This window comes from Triticum aestivum, chromosome 2B, assembly GCF_018294505.1.
Source record: "Triticum aestivum cultivar Chinese Spring chromosome 2B, IWGSC CS RefSeq v2.1, whole genome shotgun sequence".
NCBI lineage: Eukaryota > Viridiplantae > Streptophyta > Magnoliopsida > Poales > Poaceae > Triticum > Triticum aestivum.
The window spans coordinates 52,339,342-52,351,940 of NC_057798.1; positions in this window are offsets into that span (position 1 = coordinate 52,339,342).

Genomic DNA, 12,599 nt, shown 5'->3' on the forward strand with positions numbered 1-12,599 from the left:
TCTATCTGAGTGGGAGTTCATAAGATGAACTTAATTATCCTGAACATAGTCAAAAGGTTTTTGCAAATTATGTCGTAGCTCACGCTATAGTTCTACTGTTTAGATATGTTCCTAGAGAAAATATAGTTGAAAGTTGATAGTAGCGATTATGCGGACAGTAGAAAGCTTATGTCCTTAATGAACCGCTCAGTGTGCTGAACCCCAAACGTAGTCTGTGGATGTTGCGAACATCGGACATACACGTTTTGATAACTACGTGATAGTTCAGTTAAACGATTTAGAGTTGAGGCACCAAAGACGTTTTTGAAACATCACGAAACATATGAGATGTTTTGAGGGCTGAAATTGGGATTTCAGGCTCGTGCCCATGTCAAGAGGTATAAGACCTCCGATGACTTTCTTAACCTGCAAACTAAGGAGAAAAGCTCAATTGTTGAGCTTGTGCTCAGATTGTCTGAGTACAACAATCATTTGAATTGAGTGGGAGTTGATCTTCCAGATGAGATAGTGATGTTTCTCCAAAGACATTGCCACCAAGCTGCTAGAGCTTCGTGATGAACTATAATATATCAGGGATAGATATGATGATCCTTGAGGTATTCGCGATGTTTGACACCGCGAAAGTAGAAATCAAGAAGGAGCATCAATTGTTGATGGTTGGTGAAACCACTAGTTTCAAGAAGGGCAAGGGCAAGAAGGGATACTTCATGAAACGGCAAATCAGCTGCTGCTCTAGTGAAGAAACCCAAGGTAAAACCCAAACCCGAGACTAAGTGCTTCTGTAATAAGGGGAACAACCACTAGAGCAGAATTACCCTAGATACTTGGTAGATAAGAAGGCTGGCAAGGTCCATAGAAGTATATTGGATATACATTGTGTTAATGTGTACTTTGCTAGTACTCCTAGTAGCACCAGGGTATTAGATACCAGTTCGGTTGCTAAGTGTTAGTAACTCGAAACAAAAGGCTACGGAATAAACGGAGACTAGCTAAAGGTGAGCTGACGATATGTGTTGGAAGTTTTTCCAAGCTTGATATGATCAAGCATCGCACGCTCGCTCTACCAAAGAGATTGGTGTTAAACCTAAATAATTGTTATTTGGTGTTTGCGTTGAGCATAGACATGATTGGATTACGTCTATCGCAATACGGTTATTCATTCAAGGAGAATAATGGTTACTCTGTTTATTTGAATAATACCTTCAATGGTCTTACACCTAAAATGAATGGTTTATTAAATCTCGATCGTAGTGATACACATGTTCATGCCAAAAGATAGTAATGATAGTACCACCTACTTGTGGCACTGCCACGTAAGTCATATCGGTATAAAACGCATGAAGAAGCTCCATATTGATGGATCTTTGGGCTCACTCGTTTTGAAAAGTTTGAGACATGCGAACCATGTCTATTGGTGTATATGCATGAAGAAACTCCATGCAAATGGACCGTTTTGACTCACTTGATTTTGAATCACTTGGGACATGCAAATCATACCACATGGGCAAGATGACTGAAAAGCCTCATTTTCAGTAAGATGGAACAAGATAGCAACTTGTTGGAAGTAACACATTTTGATGTGTGCAGTCCAATGAGTGCTGAGGCATGCAGTGAATATCGTTATGTTCTTACTTCACAGATGATTCGAGTAGATGTTGAGTATATTTACTTGATGAATCACGAGTCTGAATTATTGAAAGATTCAAGTAATTTCAGTGTGAAGTTGAAAGATCGTCATGACAAGAGGATAAAAGATCTATGATATGATCATAGAGATGAATATCTGAATCACGAGTTTGGCACAGAATTAAGACATTGTGGAAATTGTTTCACAACTGATACAGCCTGGAACACCATAGTGTGATGGTGTATCCGAACATCATAACTGCACCTTATTGGATATGATGCGTACCATGATGTCTCTTATCAAATTACCACTATCGTTCATGGGTTAGGCATTAGAGACAACCACATTCACTTTAAATAGGGCACCACGTAATTCCGATGAGATGACACCGTATGAACTATGGTTTAGAGAAACCTAAGCTGTCATTTCTTAAAAGTTTGGGGCTGCGACGCTTATGTGAAAAAGTTTCAGGATTAAGCTCGAACCCAAAGCGGATAAAGTACAACTTCATAGGAAACCCAAAACAGTTGGGTATACCTCCTAATTCAGATCCGAAAGCAATATGTATTGTTTCTAGAATCGGGTCCTTTCTCGAGGAAAAGTTTCTCTCGAAAGAATTGAGTGGGAGGATGGTGGAGACTTGATGAGGTTATTGAACCGTCTCTTCAACTAGTGTGTGACAGGGCACAGGGAGTTGTTCCTGTGGCACCTACACCAATTGAAGTAGAAGCTTATGATAGTGATCATGAAGTTTCGGATCAAGTCACTGCCGTACCTCGTAGGGTGACAAGGATGCGTACTACTTCAGAGTGGTACGGTGATCCTGTCTTGAAGGTCATGTTGCTAGACAACAATGAACCTACGAGCTATGGAGAAGCGATGGTGGGCCCGAATTCCGACAAATGGTTAGAAGCCATGAAATCCGAGATAGTATCCATATATCAGAACAAAGCATGGACTTTGATGGACTTGCCCGATGATCGGCAATCCATTGAGATAAATGGATCTTTTAAGAAGAAGACGGACGTGGATGGTAATGTCACCATTAAGAAAGCTCGACTTGTCGTTAAGATGTTTTCCGACAAGTTCAAGGAGTTGACTACGATGAGACTTTCTCACTCGTAGCGATGCTAAGAGTCTGTTGGAATTATATTAGCAATTACTGCATTATTTATGAAATCTTGCAGATAGGATGTCAAAACATTGTTTCCTCGACGATTCTTGAGGAAAGGTTGTATGTGATACAACCAGAAGGTTTTGTCTATCCTGAAATATGCTAATAAGTATGCAAAGCTCCAGCAATCCTTCTAAGGACTGGAGTAAGCATCTCGGAGTTGGAATGTATGCTTTGATGATGATCAAAGATTTTGGGTGTATACAAAGTTTATGAGAAACTTGTATTTCCAAAGAAGTGAGTGGGAGCACTATAGAATTTCTGATGAGTATATGTTGTTCGGAAATGACGTAGAATTTCTGGAAAGCATATAGGGTTATTTGGAAAGTGTTTTCAATGGAAAACCTGGATTAAGCTACTTGAACATTGAGCATCAAGATCTATAAGGATAGATCAAAACGCTTAATAGTACTTTCAAATGAGCACATGCCTTGACGTGATCTTGAAGGTGTTCAAGATGGATTAGTCAAAGAAGGAGTTCTTGCCTAAGTTGTAAGGTATGAAGTTAAGACTTAAAGCTCGACCATGGTAGAATAGAGAGAAAGGAACGAAGGTCGTCCCCTATGCTTAAGACATAGGCTCTACAGTATGCTATGCTATGTACCGCACCTGAAGTGTGCTTTACCATGAGTCAGTCAAGGGGTACAAGAGTGATCCAAGAATGGATCACAGGACAGCGGTCAAAGTTTTCCTTAGTAACTAGTGGACTAAGGAATTTTCTCAATTATGGAGGTGGTAAAAGAGTTCGTCGTAAAGGGTTACGTCGATGCAAGCTTAACACCTATCCGGATAGCTCTGAGTAGAGATACCGGATACGTATAATGGAGCAACAATTTAGAATAGCTCCAAGTAGAACAGTTATTTGGAATAGCTCCAAATAGAACGTGGTAGCTGCATCTAGGAGATGACATAGAGATTTGTAAAGCACACACGGATCTGAAAGGTTCAGACCCGTTGACTATAACCTCTCTCACAAGCATAACATGATCAAACCCAGAACTCATCGAGTGTTAATCACATGGTAAATGTGAACTAGATTATTGACTCTAGTAAACTCTTTGGGTGTTAGTCACATGGGGATGTGACCTTGAGTGTTAATCACATATCGATGTGAACTAGATTATTGACTCTAGTGCAAGTGGGAGACTGTTGGAAATATGCCCTAGAGGCAATAATAAATTGATTATTATTATATTTCCTTGTTCATGATAATCGTTTATTATCCATGCTAGAATTGTATTGATAGGAAACTCAGATACATGTGTGGATACATAGACAACACCATGTCCCTAGTAAGCCTCTAGTTGACTAGCTCGTTAATCAATAGATGGTTACGGTTTCCTGACCATGGACATTGGATGTCGTTGATAACAGGATCACATCATTAGGAGAATGATGTGATGGACAAGACCCAATCCTAAGCCTAGCACAAGATCATGTAGTTCGTATGCTAAAGCTTTTCTAATGTCAAGTATCATTTCCTTAGACCATGAGATTGTGCAACTCCCGGATACCGTAGGAGTGCTTTGGGTGTGCCAAACGTCACAACGTAACTGGGTGGCTATAAAGGTACACTACGGGTATCTCTGAAAGTGTCTGTTGGGTTGGCACGAATCGAGATTGGGATTTTGTCACTCCGTGTAAACGGAGAGGTATCTCTGGGCCCACTCGGTAGGACATCATCATAATGTGCACAATGTGACCAAGGGGTTGATCACAGGATGATGTGTTATGGAACGAGTAAAGAGACTTGCCGGTAACGAGATTGAACAAGGTATCGGTATACCGACGATCGAATCTCGGGCAAGTACCATACCGCTAGACAAAGGGAATTGTATACGGGATTGATTGAGTCCTTGACATCGTGGTTCATCCGATGAGATCATCGTGGAACATGTGGGAGCCAACATGGGTATCCAGATCCCGCTGTTGGTTATTGACCGGAGAACATCTCGGTCATGACTACATGTCTCCCGAACCCGTAGGGTCTACACACTTAAGGTTCGATGACGCTAGGGTTATAAAGGAAGTTTGTATGTGGTTACCGAATGTTGTTCGGAGTCCCGTATGAGATCCCGGACGTCACGAGGAGTTCCGGAATGGTCCGGAGGTAAAGATTTATATATAGGAAGTCCTGTTTCGGCCATCGGGACAAGTTTCGGGGTCATCGGTATTGTACCGGGACCACCGGAAGGGTCCCGGGGGCCCACCGGGTGGGGCCACCTGCCCCGAGGGGCCACATGGGCTGTAGGGGGTGCGCCTTGGCCTACATGGGCCAAGGGCACCAGCCCCTAGAGGCCCATGCGCCAAGATATGGGAAAAAGGGGAGAGTCCTAAAGGGGGAAGGCACCTCCGAGGTGCCTTGGGGAGGATGGACTCCTCCCCCCTCCTTAGCCGCACCCCTTCCTTGGAGGAGGGGGCAAGGCTGCGCCTCCCCCCTCTCCCCTGCCCCTATATATAGTGGAGGGGAGGGAGGGCATCCATACCTGAGCCCTTGGCGCCTCCCTCCCTCCCATGACACCTCCTCCTCTCCCGTAGGTGCTTGGCAAAGCCCTGCAGGATTGCCACGCTCCTCCATCACCACCACGCCGTTGTGCTGCTGCTGGATGGAGTCTTCCTCAACCTCTCCCTCTCTCCTTGCTGGATCAAGGCGTGGGAGACGTCACCGGGCTGTACGTGTGTTGAACGCGGAGGTGCCGTCCGTTCGGCACTAGGATCATCGGTGATCTGAATCACGACGAGTACGACTCCATCAACCCCGTTCACTTGAACGCTTCCGCTTAGCGATCTACAAGGGTATGTAGATGTTCTCTCCTTTCTACTCGTTGCTGGTCTCTCCATAGATAGATCTTGGTGACGCGTAGGAAAATTTTGAATTTCTGCTACGTTCCCCAACAAAAAGTTGTTTGCAACTTCTGGTTTAGAAACAACACAGTCATTGATACGTATGCAATGTATATATAATTTTTGATTGTTCCATGTTGTTATATTATCATTATTGGATGTTTTACAATCATTTTATAGTCACTTTATATCATTTTTTGGTACTAACCTATTGACATAGTGCCTAGTGCCAGCTGCTGTTTTCTGCATGTTTTTTACATCGCAGGAAAATCAATATCAAACAGAGTCCATACGCAGCGAAACTTCTTGAGGGTTTTTTTGGCGAGAAGATATCCAGTGGGCCAGGAAAGCACCTGGGGGGGGGGGGGGGGTGCCCCGAGGGGGGCAGCACCCACCAGGGCGCGCCTGGAGGCCCAGGCGCACCCTGGTGGGTTGTGCCCACCTCGGGTGCCCCTGAACCGCCTCTTTTCTCTATAAATACCCCAATATTCCAGAAACTCTAGGGGAGTCGACGAAAATCAATTCCAGCCGCCGCAGAGTCTAGAACCACCAGATCCAATCTAGACACCATCACAGAGGGGTTCACCACTTCCATTGGTGCCTCTCCGATGATGCGTGAGTAGTTCTTTGTAGACCTATGGGTCCATAGTTAGTATCTAGATGGCTTCCTCTCTCTCTCTCTCCCTCTCTCTCTCTTGATTATCAATACAATGGTCTCTTGGAGATCCATATGATGTAAGTCTTTTTCGGTGTGTTTGTTGGGATCCGATGAACTTTGAGTTTATGACCAGATCTATGTTTTTATCCATGAAGGTTATTTGAGTCTACTTTGATCTCTTATATGCATGATTGCTTATAGCCTTGTATTTCTTCTCCGATATCTGTGTTTTGTTTGGCCAACTTGATCTTTTTATCTTGCAATGGGAAGAGGTGCTTTGTGATGGGTTCGATCTTATGGTGCTTGATCCCGGTGACAGAAAGGGAAATGACACATATGTATCATTGCTATTAAGGATAACAAGATGGGGTATATTTCTACATAAATAGATCTTGTCTACATCATCTCATCGTTCTTATTGCATTACTCTGTTTCTCCATGAACTTAATACACTATATGCATGCTGGATAGCGGTCGATGTGTGGAGTAATAATAGTAGATGCAGGCAGGAGTCGATCTACTAATCTTGGACGTGATGCCTATATAGTGATCATTGCCTGGATATCATCATGATTATTTGAAGTCTATCAATTGCCCAACATTAATTGTTTTCCCACCGTTTGCTATTTTTCTCGAGAGAAGTCACTAGTGAAACCTACGCCCCCGGGTCTCTTTTCATCATGTTTGACTTTGCGATCTACTTTTCTTTGCATTTATTTTCAGATCTATTAAACCAAAAATACAAAAATACCTTGCTGCAATTTGTTTGTTCCACGACTATTTATCCTATCTACCACCTTTACCTCACGTTATTTGCCTATCTTGAGGCGCCGTACCCGAAAGGGATTGACAACCCCTTTTACACGTCGGGTTGCGAGTATTTGTTATTTGTGTGCAGGTGCTGTTTACGTGGTGTGAGGAGGTTCTCCTACTAGTTCGATAACCTTGGTCTCATCACTGAGGGAAATACCTACCGTCGCTATACTGCATCATCCCTTCCTCTTTGGGAAAATACCGACGTAGTTCTAGCAGACATCAAAAGGTATTTCTGGCGCCGTTGCCGAGGTGGATCTTCAACATCAACCAGGTTCACAATCACAAATCTCATGTCCTTGTAATTTACATTATTTGCCATTTGCCTCTCGTTTTCCTCTCCCCCACTTCACAAAAATTTGCTGTTTTTTCTGCCCTCTTTTTTGTTTGCCGTTTTCTTGTTAGATCTGTTTTTGAGTGCAATCTTGTTGTGAAGTCATCATGACTCAGAACACCAAGTTGTGTGATTTCTCAAATACCAACAACAATGATTTTATATTAGCACTCCGATTGCTCCTCCCGCCACTAGTGCGGAGTCTTGTGATATTAGTACTGCTTTGCTGAATCTTGCCATGAAAGATCAATTTGCCGATACTCCTAATGAGGATGCCGCGTCCCATCTTAACACATTCATGGAATTATGCGATATGTAAAAGAGAAATTATTTCCATATTCTTTGCGAGATCGTGCAAAAATTTGGTTTTCTTCTTTGCCTCGCAATAGTATTGATTCTTGGAACAAGTGCAAGGATGCTTTTATTACTAAGTATTTTCTGCCCGCTAAAATTATTTCCCTTAGAAACCAGATCATGAATTGCAAGCAACTTGAACATGAGCATGTTGCACAATCTTGGGAAAGGATGAAATTGATGCTAAGGAATTGCCCAACTCATGGATTAAATCTTTGGATGATCATACAATTTTTTTATGCGGGATTGAATTTTGTTTCTCGTAATCTATTAGATTCCTCCGCGGGGGTTACTTTTATGGAAATTACTTTGGGAGAAGCTACTAAATTGCTAGACAATATTATGGCAAATTACTCACAATGGCATACCGAAAGAGCTCCTACTAGTAAAATAGTCAATTTGGTAGAAGAAATAAATTCTTTGAGTGAAAAAGTTGATGCTCTTACGAAGTTGGTTGCTAATAAAAGTGCTCCTATTGATTTTAATGATGTGCATTTGTCTACTTTGATTGCAAAAAATAGTGATGCCATAGATGTGAATTTTGTCTCGCGAAACAATTTCGATAACAATGCTTATAGAGGTAAATTTAATCCTAGGCCTTTTCCTAGTAATTCCTCTAATAATTATGGTAATTCCTATGGTAATCCTACTTATAATAATAATAGAAACACCTCTGATCTTGAGAACAATATTAAATAATTCATCAATACTCAAAAAGCTTTCAATACTTCGATAGAAGAAAAGTTGAATAAAATTGATGATTTGTCTAGAAGTGTTGATAGAATTTCTCATGATGTAGAAACTCTCAAGATGAATTTTTTGTGCCTAAGGTTGAAGAATCAATTAAAGCTCTTTATGTTTCTATGGATGAAAGTAAGAAAATGACCGCTATGCTTAGAGCTAAAAGATAATTTTTAGAAAGAGCATTTTCTAGTGATTACTTTCATAAAAATGATGAAGATCTTAAAATGATTGGTGTTTCTTCTAATGTTCCTTGTTTAGTAAAATTAAGATGGATGAAAAAGGGACCGGAGAAGAGTCAACTTTAGTTAGAAGGTGTCCCCATGATTCGGAGGGTGAAAATCTTGTTGAAAAAAATTGATAAAAGTGGGTTTGAAGAGGTCAAGACTTTAACTAGTGATGTGCCCACTATTTTGGATTACAAATACTTTAATTATGATAGTTGCTCTTTGGTTGATTGTATTTCTTTGTTGCAATCCATGATAAATTCACCCCATGTCTATGAACAAAATAAAACTTTTACTATATTGTTGATGCCATGATGAAAGCTTTTGAAGAAAAGTTGGAATTAGAAGTTTCAATTCCTAGAAAATTGCATGATGAGTGGGAACCTACTATCAAAGTTAAGTTTAAAAATTATGAGTGTTTTGCTTTATGTGACTTGGGTGCTAGTGTTTCTACAATTTCGAAATCTTTATGTGATGTGCGTGGTCTTACCGATATTGAAGAATGCTCTTTAAATTTGCACTTAGCAGATTCTACTATTAAAAAGCCTATGGGAAGAATTAATGATGTTCTTATTCTTGAAAATAGTATTACGTGCCCATAGATTTTATTGTTCTTGATATTGATTGCAATCCGTCTTGTCCAATTATTCTTGGTAGACCGTTTTTGCATACTATTGGTGCCGTGATTGATATGAAAGAAGGCAACATTAAATTTCAATTTCCACAAGGAAGGGAATGGAACACTTCCCTAGAACAAGAATTAGGACACCATATGAATCAATCATGAGGGCATCCTATGGATCTAGAAACAAAGATGACAAAACTTAGATCCTACACATTATGCCTAGATAGGGGCTTAAAACGATAGCGCTTGTTGGGAGGCAACCCAATGAATAAAATTTATTTTTGCTTTTTTCTTTCTATTCTTGTGTGTTAGCATAATTATGCTACTGTTATGATTATGTTTTTTGTGTTTTGATTAGTGTTTGTGCCAAGCAAGGCCGTTGGGTTGATTTGGGTGAAAGTTGATTTGATCTTGCTGAAAAACAGAAACTTATGCATTCACTCAAAAATAGTTTTCATAAATCACAGAAAAGTGCTTTTGAGTTGATTCTTTTTCCAAAATATTAATATACAAATTACCCAGGTTTTCTAATTTCTCAAGATTTTTGGAGTTACAGAAGTGTTTGAAATATCCAGATTGCTACAGACTGTTCTGCTTTTGACAAATTCTGTTTTCTTTGCGTTGTGTGCTTGTTTTGATGATTCTATGGTTTTCTTTGATGAGTTTTTGCCATAGGAAAGTTGGAATACAGTAGATATAATGCAAAAACAAAATAAGAATAGGTTTGCAACAGTACTTATAGTAGTGGTTTGCTTTCTTATACTAACGGATCTCACAAAGTTTTTGTTGGAGTTTTGTGTGATTGAAGTTTTCAAGTTTTGGGTGATCTTACGATGGATGAAGTAATAAATATTAGCAAAAGGATAAGCTTGGGGATGCCCGAGGCACCCCAAGATAATATTCAAAGAAGTAGCAAGCAACTAAGCTTGGGGATGCCCCCGAGTGGCATCCCCGCTTTCTTCTAACAAGTATCGGTATTTTACTTGAAGCTATATTTTTATTCATCACATATTATGAGTTTTGCTTGGAGCGTCTTGTATGATATGAGTCTTTGCTTGTTTTGCTTTGTGTTTTAAGTCATGAATCCTTGGTGAGCACATCTTGTTGAGAGAGCCAAAAATTATGCAATGCTTGCTCCCATGCTTCACTTAAATTTTTAGAGCCATGGATTTGCTCTAGTGCTTCACTTGTATCATTTTGAGCATGGTGTGCTTTGTTATTTTTGAAAAAATACTCTCATTCTTGATAACCCACAAGTATAGGGGATCAATTGTAGCCTCTTTTGATAAGTAAGAGTGTCTAACCCAACGAGGAGCTAAAGGTAGAACAAATATTCCCTCAAGTTCTATCGATCACTGATACAACTCTACGCATGCTTAACGTTCGCTTTACCTAAAACAAGTATGAAACTAGAAGGACTTTGTAGGTGTTGTTGGATAGGTTTGCAAGAATATAAACAGCACGTAAATAAAAGCTAGGGGCTATTTAGATAAAGATGCAATAAAGTTAGTATAGCGAGTGTGGAAAAGTGGTAGTAGGAGTTGTGAAATTGTCCCTAAGCAATTGACTACTTTACTAGACCGATAGCAAGTTTTATGTGGGAGAGGCCACTGCTAGCATGTCATCCCTGACTTGGAATTCCATGCACTTATGATTGGAACTATTAGCAAGCATCCACAACTACTAACGTTCATTAAGGTAAAACCCAACCATAGCATTAAGATATATTGGCCCCCGTTCAATCCCGTATGCATCAATTTCTATGCTAGGTTGAAGCTTCTGTCACTCTTGCCCTCCAATACATAGTCCATTCAACATACAACCCTATGGTGTGATCCACGCGCGCGCTCATATGATGGGCACCAAAGGACAGCAACATAACCACAAGCAAATTAAACCAACCATAGCAATTTACCAATTACCGAAAGGACAACGAAAATCTACTCAGACATCATAGGATGGCAACACATCATTGGATAATAATATGAAGAATAAAGCACCATGTTCAAGTAGAGGGTACAGCGGGTTGCGGGAGAGTGGACCGCTTAATATAGGTGGGGGAAGGTGATGGAGATGTTGGTGAAGATGACGGAGGTGTTGGTGTAGATCGCGGTGATGATGATGGCCCCCGGCGACGTTCCGGCGCAACCGGAAGCGAGGGGGAGAGAGCCCCCCTTCTTCTTCTTCTTCCTTGACATTCTCCCTAGATGGGAGAAGGGTTTCCCCTCTGGTCCATGGTCTCCATGGCGTGGGAGGGGCGAGAGCACCTCCGAGATTGGATCTGTCTCTCTGTCTCTCTCTCTTTCTGCGTTTTCTGATTCTGCCCTTTCACCGTTTCTTATATATCCGGAGATCCGTAACTCCGATTGGATTGAAACCTTCAACATGATTTTTTTTCTGGAAATTAGCTTTCTTGCGGCAAAAGAAGAGCATCAACCGCCTTACGGGGTGCCCATGAGGGTTAGGGGCGTGCCCCCCTGCCTCGTGGCCCCCTCGGGCACCGTCTCGCGTTGATTCTTCTTCTCAAAAATCATAAATACTCCAAAAATATTCTCCATCCATTTTTATCCCATTTGGACTCCGTTTGATATGGGTTTTCTGCGAAACATAAAACATGCAACAAACAGGAACTGGCACTGGGCACTGGATCAATATGTTAGTCCCAAAAATAGTATAAAAAGTTGCCAAAAGTATATGAAAGTTGAATAATATTGGCATGGAACAATAAAAAATTATAGATACGACGGAGACGTATCAACATCCCCAAGCCTAATTCCTACTCGTCCTCGAGTAGGTAAATGTTAAAAAAGATAATTTTTGATGTGGAATGCTACCTAGCATAATCTTGATCATGTAATCTAATCATGGCATGAATATTAAGACACGAGTGATTCAAGGCAATATTCTGTCATTTGACATAAAAACAATAATACTTCGAGCATCCCAACAAGCAATCATGTCTTTCAAAATATCAATGCTTCAGAACGTTATCCCTACAAAATCATATAGTATTTTATGCTCCCTTTTCTTAACACAAGGTACCCCTCATGCTCATCCCGGTGTCAGCCAAGCAATTGGTTCATACTTTTTAACGCGCTTCAGCCTTTTCAACCCTCACACAATACATGAGCGCAAGCCATGGAGATAGCACTACAGGTGGAATAGAGTATGATGGTTGAGGTTGTGTGGAGAAGACAAAAAG